This window comes from Pagrus major, chromosome 21 (assembly GCF_040436345.1).
Source record: "Pagrus major chromosome 21, Pma_NU_1.0".
NCBI classification, from domain to species: Eukaryota; Metazoa; Chordata; class Actinopteri; order Spariformes; family Sparidae; genus Pagrus; species Pagrus major.
Window position 1 is genome coordinate 17,000,387 of NC_133235.1, and position 16,496 is coordinate 17,016,882.

The window sequence follows — 16,496 nt, forward strand, 5'->3', positions numbered from 1 at the left end:
ACTCCATTTTAACAAACAGAAATTAATGTGAATGGAGAGAGAGAGAGAGAGAGAGGGGGACAGAGAGAGGAGGCAGTGGTGTTGTACCATTCGTCTCAATCACTTATTTCACAAGTGATTTTCGATGCACAAACCTGCGCAGAGTTGTCAGCAAACTGAGCGCAGCCACTTCTCACTGAGCGGATTGACGTGGCTGTGGTCTTCGCAGGGATTGAAGGCTTCAATCAAGCAGAAAAATCTGCCGAGGATCACTAATGTGGAAATCATGAATGTGTGTGTGCGGTGGTGAACTGTGGGGCGTGAGCCAGGCTTCACCCCATTTTGTTGTCTTACTTGCAATGTAAGGATTTGTTTTTATTTTTTCCCTCCCCAGTTCATATTTAAGGTGCCATGGCTCCTTGCCTTTCTGCTCATGGGTGCGTGAGCGCCCCCCGGCATGTGAAATCTCCCCTCTTTTCTTCAGCTATTTGAGCTCTTGCATCTTCATCAGCTGCAAAGGCTCCTCTCAATGTATGTGTCATTCATCTGCCCTTAAAAATCACTAGTGCTGCTGCAGCGCTGGCTGCGGAGACAGGTTTGATGTCATGCATTTGCTCCTTTTGCAGCTGAGGTAAAAGCATAAATTTCATCCATTAGGGGATTCAGTTGTAATGGGAGTTTTTTGTGTCAGCGTTCACAGGTGCATCACTTCAAATTATAGCCTGAAGCCCTCTCGAGTTCTTGAACATATTTAAAACAAGGGAAGTGTTTTTTTTCTCTTTCTTTTCTTTTCGGTGGATATACAGAAAGATTGTCAGCACAGCATCAAGCCTGCAGCCCCGTTTGGTTTATTTAGAGAAAGGATTGGATGCAATTTTGTGGGTGAGTGACATCCTGAAGAAGCCTCATGGCCATCCTTTATCAATACATGAATCCGATTATAGCTGTCACAAGCACAATGAAGAGACCTAACCATGAGCCAAACTGTAACAGGATGATACAGGGTGGGTTAGTTTCTTGGAATTGCATCAGAGGCTTTTCTGCAACTGAATCCTAGGGCCCGCTGCATGTTTGGGGTTTTCTAACCTTCAACTTCTGCCTGCTGAAAAGGCAGTGATATGGCGTTCTTGATTCAGGCATATTTTATATTAAACTGTCCTGTAGACTGTAGGGAACACGCTACCACAGTATGAGGCCTCAGAGGGAAAGCCTGCTGTAAAATATTATGGCTTTTGCATGTGGGCTGTTTCATCGACACCGGAGAATCCATGCCGATTAGTGGAGCCACACTGTAATTTCTTTCATAAAGCAGATGTCTCTCTCTGGTACTGTTTGGATCTCTGATTCAGAGTAACCTGTTGTTATCTGGTGGATAGATATTCTATCATTAAACCTGTGTTGACAGTGCTGTTAGGTGCCACGCTGCTGTAGCATTAAGGTTTTCTTCAATCATGTTGTAGCGTAACTGCAAGGGGTCTCTACTGTGTTCATTCTATTTTCCTGTTTTTATCGTCTCTTTTTGTGGGCTGTGAGAGCTGTCATACTACGAGTATTTAACTTTTTGATGTTATCTATAAAATATGTGAATGTGTTTTGCCATAATTTGAGTACTGGTGTTTGTTTGCTGGTCCTGCACGCTATTAGGCCTACTTTATATTCCAAACACTTCATGAAGAGAAGAGAAGAAGACATATGACATATTTGACCTAACCCTTGTGACTCCTGAGGGATTACAGGGTGGGCCACAAAGGATCACTGCATTGCTTTCGTCTTTTGTTTCTTGCCAGAGGAGTCTACGGTTCATTTGGTGTTTCTGTTAGGTGCCTGTGAAAGAAAATAGCCTCGGCCCTTAGCTGGTGACATCATCTGTTAGGCGTACACATTGTCAAAAACTGGGCTGCATAGAAACAATTAGCATACATCAGGTAACTGATATTGTAGCAACGCCGTTTTAATTGTTGTTTGTCTATGGCTAGAAGAACAGAAACTCAAGTTTGATTTTTATTTCATTTATCTTTATTTTCTTCCATTTACCAGAGCTGAAGAGATTAATTTACAGGGGAATCAACAATATTGTTTGTTTCTCATCAGACTATTAAGCAAAAAATAGACCTGTTTCACAAGTTTTACAACTGATACAGATGAAAATAAAGTTGAAACAGCATCAGAAAACCTTAACATCTTTGGTTCAATTGTTTTGCAGTAGAATCCCTCTCATTGAAATACCTGTAAATTAATTTGTGAGTGACAACAATAACCAGTGTTGCATTTTAAATATGTGTGGCGTGCTAACCTTTGTAGGGCTGCACAATTGGGTCAAATCAGTCATTTTGTGATTATTTTGACAGGTATAATGATTGTGATATGATTCGGGATTAGTGGAAATTATTATTTCTGCATCACCATTTTCATTTTTGCTGAAAAAAGTAGAAATGTCATGGTGTGATATTTGTTGGGGTCTGTATCAAACAAACATGTTTTCTTTCATCTGGAGAATAAGATTTGTAAGCTCGCTCTGCAGCACTGCAGTCCTTTGTCATAATGCTGTTTCATCACACATTTTACCTTTACCAAGAAATGTCTGTGATTTGGATATTGCACCTGTGATTTTGATAATATTTCGACTAGAAGTGCAGGCCTGCTCTGTGTTGTTTTTATTTCTTCTTTTGAGGAACAAATTCTGCCCTCAGATGAATTTACTTCAATTTTTTAAGCTGTATCTCTTCTGTTTGTTGACCTGGGTACGCCTCTGGCTTGTGTGAGTATTTCAATGTAGTTGTATTTGGTATTTCCTAGCAGGTCTGGTCTGTGGCGAGTAGCCAGAGCATCTGCCTCAGCTTCCTCAAATGCCGGTGCTCCCTGGCAGTGGCAGGGCTTAATGGCACTGTTAAAGAAAACCAGCTCCTCTGTGACCACACGCTAAAAAACCACTCGGTACAACCCTTTCCCAGCTGATGCTTTCTCATGCTTTCCATATGGGTAAAATCTCCGTAATTTTGGGGCCCTGGAGTTCTAATGAGAGGTTTTGCTCAAAGTGTGTTGGTCTGTGGTGGGCGGGATCAGCGTTTCTCGGGTTTTATAGTGGATTATAACTGTTCAGAGATGCCTCACTGTCCCACTGTAAGGGCGTTGGCACAGAGAAACCAAGTACTCTTTTTAAACAGGCAAACTGGTTCAAACTGGTTGTGATTGGGCTCTTGTACATGGGGGTTACATGATCTAGGCTATAACCTAAAGTTTGCATTCAAAGCTGCAAATCAGGTCTAGTACTGTTGGTTTTAAGAGTCAAATTCAGCTACAGAAATGGGGTGTGCTGCTTTTCTGCTTATCAGGGTGTTTTACTCTTGCACCTATAGGGACACTGGGAGCAACTGCTTTTGTCCTGTTTAGCATGCCATCCCCACATAGAGACAGGGTGCTCTTAGTAGCACGCTTGGTGGATTTTTAACAATGCTTGTTCCTTAACGTCAGCAGCATAGAGGCAAGAAGAGTGATTTACTACTCTGTCTGCGAGGGTAATGTAGGAGCAATTTGACTGCTGATTGAAACCAGGTCTCCCATTTCAGAGTCCAGTGGTGGCATTATAAACCATTTACACCCATGTTTTACAGGGCACCCCTGCAATAGGGAGAGTGGAAACAGACACATGGCCTAAAAATGGCTTGCACTACCATCAGAGGCCTATTTTTATCCATTCTTTGCATGATTTGTTGTTTTTTCCTCAAAGCATGTTAGGGCTGCGAGTGAAGTAGTGAATATGAATGACATTGAAAGGTCAAATGCTAATCAGTTTTGTCTTTCATTTAAGCAGGAGGACTTCCTAGATATAGGGGGTCCGTCTGGTTTGGATTATGCAGCTTTTTCTGTGAGTGGTCGAGCTTTCTTCTCCAGCCATTATGTCTGAATCAGTCCAATTTCAGTGAAAATTGCTGTGTCAAGCCCTTGTGACATCTTTGCACTTGCTCTGTACCAACATATGTCAGTAGGTAGCCATTACGTAAATGGACCAAGCGGCCTTAATTACATTTTTACCACCTAAGCCTTAAACAACACACAACTAATTAGAGAGTCAAAGTGCTGCTGAAGTGCAAGAGCAGCAGAGTTCTTTATAAGAATAAGTGCAAAGACTAACGAATGAAGGATGTCGGAATTTGATGGCTGAATCTTGAGGTTGTCTGTGTTCTGTTAATGCTGCTGGTAATGACTAAACATTAGCTAACAACATTAGCTGCAACTGCTTCACAGTAAAAGCCTTCGAGCCAAGATATTGACTATTGTGCAGCAACTACAGGATGTGTTCAGTCATTAGTGGTGCCATTATACCTTCATTTTACTGTGTTTCAAAAAAGGTTAAAGATAGTCTAAATCTGCATGTGGATTTGTCACATTTTGTTTTTGTTCATCAATTACCATTATATAAGTTATTTACCACAGTCGGCATTAATGCTGCATGATAATTCAAATTAGGTTAATTGAATTGGATTTTTTATAAACACTCCCGATTAAGAAGTCAAAGATAAGAAGCAGGTCAAGGTTTCAACTCCTCAGTTTCCTTCCTTGCTGACAGCTCAGAAATATCACTGCTCTTTTTGCTGCTGGGAGATTTTCTGATGTGAGAAACTGAACTTTCAGACAACTGAAGAATATCATACTCACAATGTGCAGTTAGCTACCCATTGGTATGCATAACAAAGCCTGTAGTGAGATGTAGAAACTGTTGCTATTCATCTGCTGTCCCTGTGATCTCAGAGGCTCCCAGATGGCTTTGCATTCTCACCACACAGGCCATCTAATTATAACTTTTAACCACCAAACACATACAAGTGGATTGTTTACAGGTGTTGTAACTGTTCATTATTTATCCTTTCATTTTTTCCCAAATAAGGATACCTGCATATCTAGTCCCTTATTTTACCTCTCTGCACTGACATTTTAAAAGTCATAATGTGAAGCATATTATTTTGTGATGAACACCCACTGTAGCTGTAAATGGTTGAGATGTTGACAAAAGACCTTTTTTTATAATTTGTGATGACACTGTGTTTGCAAAAGTTTTTGTGTTTATTTTGTCTGCCATTATAGTCAGGGATTACAGATGCTTACAGAGTTAAACATCCATAACAGTGTGTTTAGCAAACTGGTCTGAACATCACGGGCATTGCTAGCCCACCCATGTGAAAATAAATTATTGTTTTTTGTCCAAACATAGTAATTACCGGTTTGGTTAGGTGCTTACTCATAACATGCCTGCTGGTAATGTGGGAAAATGTTTTTCATCAAGGTGTTTCTGTAAAGTATGTTCCGTTACCCGCAGTGAAAGGCCTTTTACTTTTTGTGAAATAATAATAAAATATTTCTGAAATAATCAGTCAAATAATTCATTGATTAATCATTAAGTACAAAAAAAGAGGAAAAATGGCAAACACTTGATGGTTTCAGCCTATAAAATGTGAGAATTTACTGCTTTTTTATGTTAGAATAGATTTTTTTTTTTTTTTTTTGGGCTCTCAGAACTTGTGAGATGTAACCAAATACCAGGATAGGCCTTGTATATTGTCAGAATTATGACAGTTTTTGAATTTATTGGACTGGCCATACACAAATTTGATGAGAACATTTATAAATGGTACTAACGGTTTGATTATATCTTGTGTTTATGGGGTATAACAATACATGCAGTGTGCTTGATCTGACACATGTGGATAATCAAACAATTGACCATGCAATTTACTCAGCATTTATCAAACAATACAGTGGTGTGGTTGTTCAGCTGAAGTGATGTCTCCTGCTTTGACACCACATGTAGTTGTTTTTGTTGTATTGTAAAGGGCTGCTTTGGTTTGGTCTAATCCCGCTGAGAAACCTCTCGAAATGGAACAAAGCTGTATTGTTTAATTTTGTGCTCTCGGATATTATACTTTTTATACTTTCATAAAGTTGAGTGCTGTAGTAAATTGAAAATGGAAATGTGAGACTCATTCTCAACAGTACTTATTTATCCAGCATTGAAAATATATAAAATTGTGTTGCCACTGTAATGCATCAAATCCAACTGTGAATTTTATGAATCATTAGAGCCCAAATAGCTTCATGTCCTACAGTTGTCACTTGTGGGTCATTACGTCTTTCGTTTGAGATCCTAACATGGATTCTGTATGGATGCTCATCCTGGTTTATGGCCCAGTAGACAGTTTTATCACATCTTGTGTATTGGTAAATGTACCAGGGAGTTGACAGGAACATGTGACAGGCGTGTAAGACCTCAGTGCCTTGGCTGTGCATCTGCCCAGTCAGCAGAAGTTCACAGATGACACACTATTTCATTTCAGACAAATGGAGCAACGGCTCGCTGGCTGGTGTCATTCGTTTTGCTTATCATTGTCAACCTATTCTTTTCAGGTTCTCATAATTAGAACACACACGGAGCCACACACACACACAACGGCAGCTGAACTGATGCAGAACACTACGTGAAGGTCAGTCAGCCGTCTCATCAGGCTGGACTTAAATGTGACAAATCCACATAGGTGATGTAGATTTATTTGACGGTAATGAACAATGAGCCAGTTTTCACACTGAACTTGGCCTGGAATCTCAATATTCAATAGCCCTTTATATTTGCACTGTAGGCAAGCAAAGCTACCCTTGAGAGATAGAAAATGTCCCTCTGGTATTACATTTACTTTATTGTTCACTGCTGACAATGAACATGCTGTAACCATGTTGCATAACTGATGATGTGATAGAAATATTTGACATCTGACAGTCAGAAAAATGTTAGAGAACAAATCGTGACTTTGCGTGCTTTAGCTTGCATGCTTTCATTCATTGGACATTCAGCACATCATCCCTGTTTTTTTTTTCCTCTAAAAGCTTCTTTCCTCACGGGAATCTCTGTCCAAGCCTTTACCAGTTTTGGCTAGAATACTCTTATACAAGCACACGGACATCAAAGATTTTGTGTGCACTTTGAGGTGCAAAAATCACGATGACTATCAGCTCCAAGACAGTTTTTCAGGACACTCAACCAGGTTGCTTTTAGCTTACAGAAGCGGTAAAGATGAAGGTGAAGAAGTTTTTGACTGACAGTTGGAACCACAAACACTTTTAGAAGGATGACTTTATGGCAGTGGCATCGAGATGAGGAAAGGTATTTTTTGTGTACATCAATAAAAATTCAGTAACTGACCATGTGTTGATTGTAGTAGTGAAGACTGACACTGGAACCCTCATTACCACTATCTGGGCATGCTAAAGCACAACAGTGAATGGCAGAAAAGTGCATGCCTTGCACTCCCTCTGCCCCCGCTGATACGGCAGATGGATAGCATTTTAGGGAGAGAGGGCGGGCCTCTTTGGCAGTGAGGGACAGAGATGACAGCTCTTCGTCCGTGGAGGGCTACCAGGGGCCTTGGCTCTGAGCACCTACTGTGTCCTCCTGACAGAGCCTTGATGCCATCATAGACCATTAGCGTTGACAGCATGTCATCATGTCACACTGGAGCTCATGGTCAAGCAATGAAAAGTAAGAACATTGAATTAAGATGGCAGGCTTAGGAATAAACAGGATTTTGCTGATGCCGATCTAAAGATTTCTTCCCACTTGACATCATTTTTACATTAAATCTCAACTGAGCTTACATATAAGCTCTACGGATGATGCTTCATTTTGCAATATCCTCAATGCCATCCAAATTCTGCCTTGGCTCGTGGCCTTCGCTATGAGCACAGACTGTCTAGAAAGCCTCCACAGCTAGTGTTGGAGATGTTTTTCAAGATGCCGAGATTTGATTAACCCCGAATGTATGACTCAAGTGAAGACAAGTGACTCCCATAAAGCCATGTAATGCAATAATTCAGTGACTGAATTAAGGCCTGAGCTAGGCTTAAAAGAGTGCTGTTCTCACAAGTAGGCTTAAATTGCACAACAAATATAAAGACTTAATGGGGAATTCCAGTATTTTAAAACCACGCTTGAATTTTTATCATTAAATTTTTCCCAAAGATTTGGAATTTGTCCAGTAGATCGCCTTAGCTGGCAGCTGTGGCAGTGCTGCAACATAATCCTTTGGGGCAACTCAGACCGCAAAAGTTGCATGCAGTAAAAGTCTTTCTCTGAAATCTTGTGAGAGGGAAGTTGTTGCAGGAACATGAAGGCGGAATAAGTTAGAGAGAGGAGTTTTAATTATCTAGAGGAACTGCCAGCAAGAAATTATTCAGAGTCATGGCTGAATTTTAACGTGTTTTTGCTTGTTGAGATTGTTATTCTGAGTGTATGACAACATTACAGAAATGATTCCTATGGAGAAAGACCTTTTTGTTAAATAAAAAGATTCCTTTTGTAACCAGAAAAACAAGTCTCATTCAAGGAGATGTCATGCTCTGAAATCTCGTGAGAAGAGTTGTTACAGTTGTCAACTCATCTAGATTGTCTATATCAGTTAAATATTCAGACATGGCTTTGGAAATAAATTCTTGCTGGCAGCTGCTCTTGATGAACTCCAAACTCCTCTCTCCAACACCTTCCACTGTCATCTTACTGCTACAACTCACCTGAGATTTCAGAGAGAGACTTTTAATGGACATAACATTGATGGTCGGAGTTGCCCCAAAGGATTATGTTGCAGTCGTTGTAGCTACAGCGATCTACACGACCGATTCCTAAACTTTTGGTAAGTCATGAATCATTTACAACCCAAAACATGTAAAGCGCTTGTGTTTAAAAATACCAACATACACACAAGTATGATGCTGCTTACTGTAAATAATTTACTCTAGCTTGTGCTTGTCAAATGTGGAACTATGTAAAGAAAGCTTCATATACTTAGACTGTAAAGAAGTCTATCATTTATCTTTAATATCTTCTATCTCCTTTATATCATTTATCTTTCTGTACTGTTAATAAGGGACACAGTTTTAAATTGCGAAAATTTGATGTAGTTAATGTGGACACAGTTGTCACAAGCATGCATATAAGTATTTTGTCTTTTAATTAAGACATATAAGACACATAAAAAATAGTTTTGGAGTATTCTAGGATGCTGGATGCTGGAAGTACCAGTCCAACAAAAGGGATGCACAGTAAATACTGATACTGAAACAACATTGCAGTCATTATCACAGATGATTTCTTCCTTTTAGCCTGTCAGTGTTAATAGTGTACTGAATAACTCACATGCTTAGTTTGTAGAATACACCTCTTATACCTCGCTATTTTTTTAATTGTCGAATCGCCTCAGTCATTTTCACACCAAAATGTCAATATTTTACTTGTTCCAGCTTCTTAAATGTGAAGATTTTCTTCTTCTCTTTGTCATTCATAATAGTAAATGAAGAGTCTCTGGGTTTTGGACTGTTGGTTGGTCAAATAAGGCAATTTGAAGATGTCACTTCCCGCTCTGGGAAATTCTGTTCAGCAAATTTCTTACAGTTTTTTGACCTTTTATAAATTCATTGTGAAAACAGTCTGCAGATCAATCAATAATGAAAATAATTGTTAGTTGTATCCCCGCTTCAGTGCTTGTTATTCAAGTCAGCCCAGTGTGATATTACTTAGATAAATCACAAACTATTTAAAGTTGAGAAAACTGCCAACAGATAAACCTAAAATGTATAATACTTTCCATCAGGGACATGGTATTACTGTTCCACTCTTATATCTTTGCACAAATAAATGAAGTAACAGGGAGTGAAGAAACACTGAGACTTTTGAACTTGCTTTTAATGAAATGTCTGCGCAGTGACCGAAATGATAAGTTGTTTCCTGTATCCTGTTTATATATAAATATGGGCTATGATAATATAAATGACCCACTACGTAGTTGCACATTACTAACATTAATCAGACTCGCAATAAGTACGTTTCAAGGTTACACACTGTAATGCAGAGCTGAAATCATGTACGTTTTCCTGAGTGTAGTCAGAAAGTAATGGAATATCACAGCACGGGGTCACAGAGTGGTGTAGGTGGTGGTGGGGGGAGGGGAACTCATTTGGCTTTATCTGTAATAAATGGAATTTATTGTATATTTAATGTTTATGGACACTGGATACAAAGGCTGCTTTTCATTTCAACAAGGTTTACAGGTTATTTTCCATTGCAGCATTCCATGGTTGTGGTAGATCCTTTATATAAATAAATATTTTGTATTAATTTTATGTTTATATTTATAGGGACAGATATACAGTGAAAGAACATTCTCGAACAAGGCTAATACTACATATCATAGCATTTACAGCCTGAGCTCATTTGTGATGTTTATTGCCAAATGGAGTTACATTGAAAGAAAATACATTTGCATGCCATAAAAAATACATATGCCATCATACAAGATAGAAACATAAATATAGAATACACATTAAAATAAATGTGCCATATACAGACATAAAATCCTAGAGGTTGACACCAGATCATCCATGACTACACGCCTGATCTGGTTCAGAAACTTGGATTTAAAGTGATCCTGGTTTTGATCCATTGCAAGTTATGTGGATAAAGAGTTCCACATATTGAACCCCTAAAGGTAGAAAGCTGTCTGTCCAAAGAAGGTTTTATGAGAGGACATTTTACAATTCCCTTTAGATCAACCCAGAAAAAATGAGCCAGAAATGTTTAACCGTGTTGCTGAACACATCCTGCTCCTGTAGACAAGCGTATATATGAGTTTGTATTTGCATAAATTTAATGATGTGATATTAAAGCCTAACATAAATCATTTCTTTAAACCATGGCAAAAAGGGAGATATTGCCAAGATATTTCAAGCTACCTCTGACAAAAGTATACAGCTACTTTTGGGAATAAAATGTAGAACTAGACAATAACAAATCTTTCACATTCCTGTTCTACAATTTCTTGTTACTGGACAAAATATTCAGCAAACGGCTATATCACCAGTCAGCTACCATTGGCATTGGCATTGGCCATTGCCTATAGCCTTACCTTCCATATAGATTGTTGATTTATTTCTCTTTTTATTTTTACAACCTACAAACCGCTGCCTTGTCTCCTCGTTTTTTCCCCCAAACTGTAAAGTATTACCTGGTGATGATATCTCAGAGTTCTCAGTCAAATTGCCCGATCCTTGCTTACTATTAATACCGTATGAACCCTGACCTTTGAAATAAAGTACTTATCCCATCGGGATTTGGTATATTCCAACCCAGCAGACTAACAATAGTTTACTGTAGAGGTGGCACTGCCAGCTTCATCCTCCAAACCTGGTTATTGCCTGCTGAGTCCTTATTCTTCATAACTTGATTTTTCGATCCCCCTGGTCATAGTTCAAACACTTTCCTTCACTCCCACCCTTTGTTTCTGCCTACTAGGACGAGTCAAGAAACCCTACGGACAGAGCAAGGTGAGATCCATGCTGCAGCTCCTCTAAAAGGGCAATGATTCATGAGGCTGGCTCTCCTGTCCCTGGGGCTGGGAGGAATAGCTGGCATTATCTTCTGCAAATGGGTTTGAAAATGCTCTTGGCCAGGTTGACCAGGGCACTGATTTATAGCTCAAGATGCGCTCAACGCTTAGGCTCTCCTTTCAAGCATAGGTATGAGCCCCTCCCCCCCACTACTGCATGCACGAACATGCACACAAACTCCCATGTGTACTCACACCTCCCCACTTCAGTGCTAGGAATCTGCATCTATGGTTTCAGTTTACTGTAGCCAAGAGAAAAAAAGAAAACTAAATTATGACACCAAAGTTGTGGAGTGAACGAAGAAGCCTTTTGTTCTTAATACGCCAAGCAAAGGATAAGCAGTTTTTCCACCTTTATCTTTCTTTGTCAAGGCCTATATATAGATATGAACCTTATCCTTGACTTGAAGTAGGAACCACTGTCAGAGAAATAAAAATTGCTTTCTGAAAATTGTTCCTTTTAATCTTGAATCTGAAGAGAAAACTCCTTTTCTCTGAAATAGTGTGAAATAGTGTGGTTAAGCCCTTCTGGATAGTTGAGTCTTAAGGAAGGCTGCTGATTGCTTTGTGTGTCTTCCTCCCTAATAAGCTTTATATCCATGTCTTAGCTTTGGAGTCTCCCAGCACTTCTGAATTTTTACTTTCAGCCAGGTAATATCGCCTACAATATTTGAGATAATTAATTGACAGAGTAAACCGAAAATGTTTGAAAAAGCTTGACTCACTTGAAATAGTGCAGATTTATTTGAAGCCTTCAATTGTCACAAAGCAATTAGTGTGCAAACAACTTCACTGAGCCCCATAGAAGGGCTAAGAATTTTCTAGTCCTTTTTAAGGCAGACAAACTCTTGTCTGATTCCCACGCTGGTTCATCTGCATTTCACAGCCATGGTGTTATGCTTCAGCATAAGCAGGCATCAGTCTCATTATAAGGATTACTAACTGAGTGTAAGTGATAGTCATGACAGAATAACCAGTATGTTTTCACATCAAGCATGCCCTTTCCTGTGATTGTGTGAAGGCTTTTCTCATCAGAAACACAGTGCCTGGCAGAACCAGGGGCAGGAAAGTCGGATAGCAAACAGGGGTTGCACAAACCGGATTTGACTGACTTTGTGAAGCGTTTAAAATGCAAGCTGACAGAGAATGTTTTCGCCAACATCACCTGCTTCTAGTGTTGCGGTTCACCCCATTAGAAAATTCCCAGTCCTGTCTCACCATTGTTACATAAGATCTACATGAAGGCAGAGAGGGAGCTCTCGTTTTCTTCTCTCCAAGGAGCCAGTGGAACTCTCTAGAGGATCTGCAGCAGTTGCTTTGGGATTTAATGAGTGACATCTAAAGTCGGTGTGTCTTATAAGGTCTCCACATGGTGCCAGTCCACGCTATCATCCATCTTCTAAACCTCCTGCGCCCTCACCCACCCATCAGAAAATTACCTTTTCCCAGCTAGATGCTAATGTTTCTAAATGGTGTACTTACAAGTGGATTATTTAAAAGGCTACGTGTCAGACAGATCTTTATCTGGCGGCTTGGCAGCTTGACTCGGACTCACTCGGCTTCCTGTCTCTGCATGTTGATTAGCTTGTTTTTCTCCTCTTTCCTTGCTTTGCTGTGCAGTCTTCTGTACTAACTCACCTCATGTGATTTGAGCCAAGTTGGAGAACTCCCAGAGAATGGTTAATCCTTGTCTTCCTCTTAGTAATCATAGTAAAGACTAGACTTATGTTTTAATACACAGAATAAACGATATGATGACATTTTTCATTTTGTATCACTAGTTTTATAGGCCACATTTTGAGTCTTTAAACCACATGCACCAGAAAAAATGTCTGAAATTGTATTGCTCTGGATGGTTTTTCATGCACAGACCATCGATTAGGGCTGCTATTGGGATGATGATGCTTGAATTGAAAAAAAGAAAATCTTGCTGAATAAAAACCAGACTGAAGTAGGATGTTTAAGATATTGTTTGACATCCGCAAGTGCACTGGCTATCTTCCATTTCATTCAAGAAAGGATTATGGTCCCTTTAACCCTTTGATCATCTTACTGTTGCTTGGCATAAACATTCTCGGCAGACTTACCCTTCAGTATGATCTTTTGGAGATGAGGCAAAGCAAGATAATATTTGGCAGAATAAAGCGCATTTTTAAGCAATATTCAAGTATTACATATCACATCAGAGTGTCACTTCAAGGTTAGATACCACCAAATAAACCCTTGTGTATTTTGCTGTGTTTCAGTGAACATTTTCCAAGTATGTGGAAAGGTGCATTGATATTGGTATTCATGATTGCTTTTCATACATGAAACTCTGAAGTGACAGAGGGATAAGTCAGAAGTTGCACACTAAGCTTTCAAGATGGGGTTGATTTAAGAAAAGCCCAATGCATTATTTACAACTCTGTTCTTGCAGTTTATTCTTGTCTTTTCACACCGTGTAGGGGCTGTCATGATACCATGCCTTGTTTAATATTCGGCTCTTTGTTGGAAAATCTGATTAAAAAAAAAAAAATAAGGCTACAGCAAGTACACTTGCTTAAAGGCGCACCAATAATATGTAGCAGCATAGCCTAACAAGGTATTTCTCATTTGTCTTGCTTTAAGTCTTATCTATGCTTTTGTACCTGCACAAAGCCCAGACACTTTGATCTGATCTGAAAGTAATGGGCAGGCATACTTTATCTGCCAAAGGAAGCACCACAACCAAGCAAATAGACATCAAAGTAAAGTCCAGCAAGTTGGGAAATAAGTGAGATTATTTTAATAGAAAAATTAATTGGGGTTGTTGTTGACTCTTTCTGAGGTAAACCTTTGGATGATATCTGATAGAAAGAAGGAAACGTGGTAAGACATTAAACAGTCATACTTAAAGTTTAAAGGATGTAATTAGGTGCTCAATTTTAGATAGGATACAGACCAGCCTACAGAATTATAGGGCTTATGTTTTTTATAATATTAAATCAGTTCGGTAATCTTAGTCCCTGGGTATAAATTGGTGTGTGTGCAGCATAGAATAGATTGAATCCAAATGTTGATGGTTCCATTTTCATCAAGAAAAATCAGAAAGGTTATTTATAAGTCTGCAGAAAAGTAGTTCATGAGTAAGGTTGGAAGTTTGGCAAATTTCCTATATAGTACAGCTGTTACTTAAACTGGGACTAATTTAAGATTTGAATATCTCTTTATCTCTATGGAGTACAAAGTTAAAGAGCAAAGTAAAACAAAGCAAGCCTTTGCTACTGGCTTTGCATGCCAATAATCATCTGTAAAGTGATGGCGTTTCACTTTCATCATTGTGCACTGGGTAATGGTTACAGTGTTTATTGGAGAGTTATTGGACATTCTTGTCAGCTAGTGTACCAGTAGTAGACAAAGGATTGGAAATGGATAGTTTAATACAGCTGATATTGATCCATCCAAAAAAAATGGCTGGTTTGGCGCCGATCCCAGTGAAGGACATCCATCTAACCACACAGGAAATTCTGACCACATCAGAATTGGCTGTAGTGGTCTGAACATAATGGTTTTACAGCTACGTTTGTAACTGTCCACTTGTGATTAGATCACCAAGGCAAGAGAGGGAACAAGGTCGACATAGGGACTTTCCATACCACTGGATTAAACGAATTAAGGCTCCAGTTTTAGGTTGAGAATCAACAATCTGTAGTCCTTCAAAATGCCAACAAACAAAAAATGATTTATAAGATAAGCTAAAATAATTTGTGGTCGTCTGCATATTCATTGCTGACTTGTCCCATTATTCAGAGGCTCATTTACATTTTAAGCAGCATATCATGGTCAAGGACTGTGTGTACTTCCTACTATGGGCCCCTGGAGCATTCCAATGAGTTTACTCTTTGAGGGAAGAGATGAGCCTATTGATTAGAGACAGCCTGACCTGTGGTGGTAGCAGATGAGCAGTCACACAGTTCTGAAGCTTCAAAGGCAACCGCATCAGTGATTGACCTTGTTCAAACTAAATTAAGACAACAAAAACGCTTATTCTGTAATCATGATTAAATATGCATAAATATCCTAATTGGGTTTGTCAGATCAATGGATTTATTGTGCAGTGAGTTTTTTAAGGAAAGGCAGGCCTTTCAACTTTCGATTTGCCATGATGTCTTGCCAATTATCTTACTCCCTCAGGCTTTCATCTGCAGGATTATTTGTCACAGATGTTGAGTTCAAGTAAATGTTTATCAATAATATGTCTCTCCGTCTGGATTGATAAATATGACATGTGTTGTGTTGGATGTGTGACAACCTAAATATAAGCAACACGTGTGACTAAGTTGTGAAATATCTAAGTGAGCTGTTAAGAGATGACATCGCACCATCCTTGGTGTTTGGCCAAGGAAGATTTGTGTAGATTGTTTTAATATTTAGTGACTTGCAGAAATCCTTAAGTAATGTTTTTTAGGGCCACAGACAAACTGATACTGTATGTTAGAGATATGTAAGACATCGATATGTTTGGAAAATGAGAAACAAGAGTGATAAATTATCCACTGATAAATTGGAAAATGTAATTACCAGCCTTATATTTTCCAATAATGGAATTTCAGCAGGTAATTACAACCAGTATTAAAAAATATACGACTGTTCTGGATATTGTGGTTTTTTTTTTACATATGTTGAGCAATTTCCGTGACTGGAGAATCATTTTATTGTATTTTTCATTGGGATGTGCAGAATTGAATGTGTTATTTGTGAGTGCATCCCTCTAGGCTACAGAATGATGAATTCATTGTTGCTTCTTTTTCACTGTTGCATCTTTTATAACTAACTTCTAAAACCAAACTGGTGTTTTTGAATGCTTTAGCTCATTCTAAAATGTTCTCATGCTGTGCGATGTAGCAGCTCTGTAGCAGCTGGACTTACTCTCATTCAACAGTCTGTGTGGGGGCTGAAACTTGGTATGGCGTACCTTGGTATGCATTCATTTACTCTTGGGAAACTCCAACACCTGATACTTTTGTTGTTGACGAATGCAGCCAAATTCACATCATCAAGCAAAGAATTTGATATTGGTTGGACTCCTGCATGTTTTTGCTTTTGTGCTTTCAAGGCATGCGCTTCAAAGCCTCA

At 39.0% G+C, this 16,496-nt stretch overlaps 1 protein-coding gene across 1 annotated transcript in view; it reads left to right on the top strand.

Annotated features, from left to right (window-relative positions):
• The window catches only part of LOC141016430 (receptor-type tyrosine-protein phosphatase F), a 170,237-nt gene that overhangs the window by 804 nt on the left and 152,937 nt on the right, over positions 1-16,496 (top strand). The window lies entirely within an intron of this gene.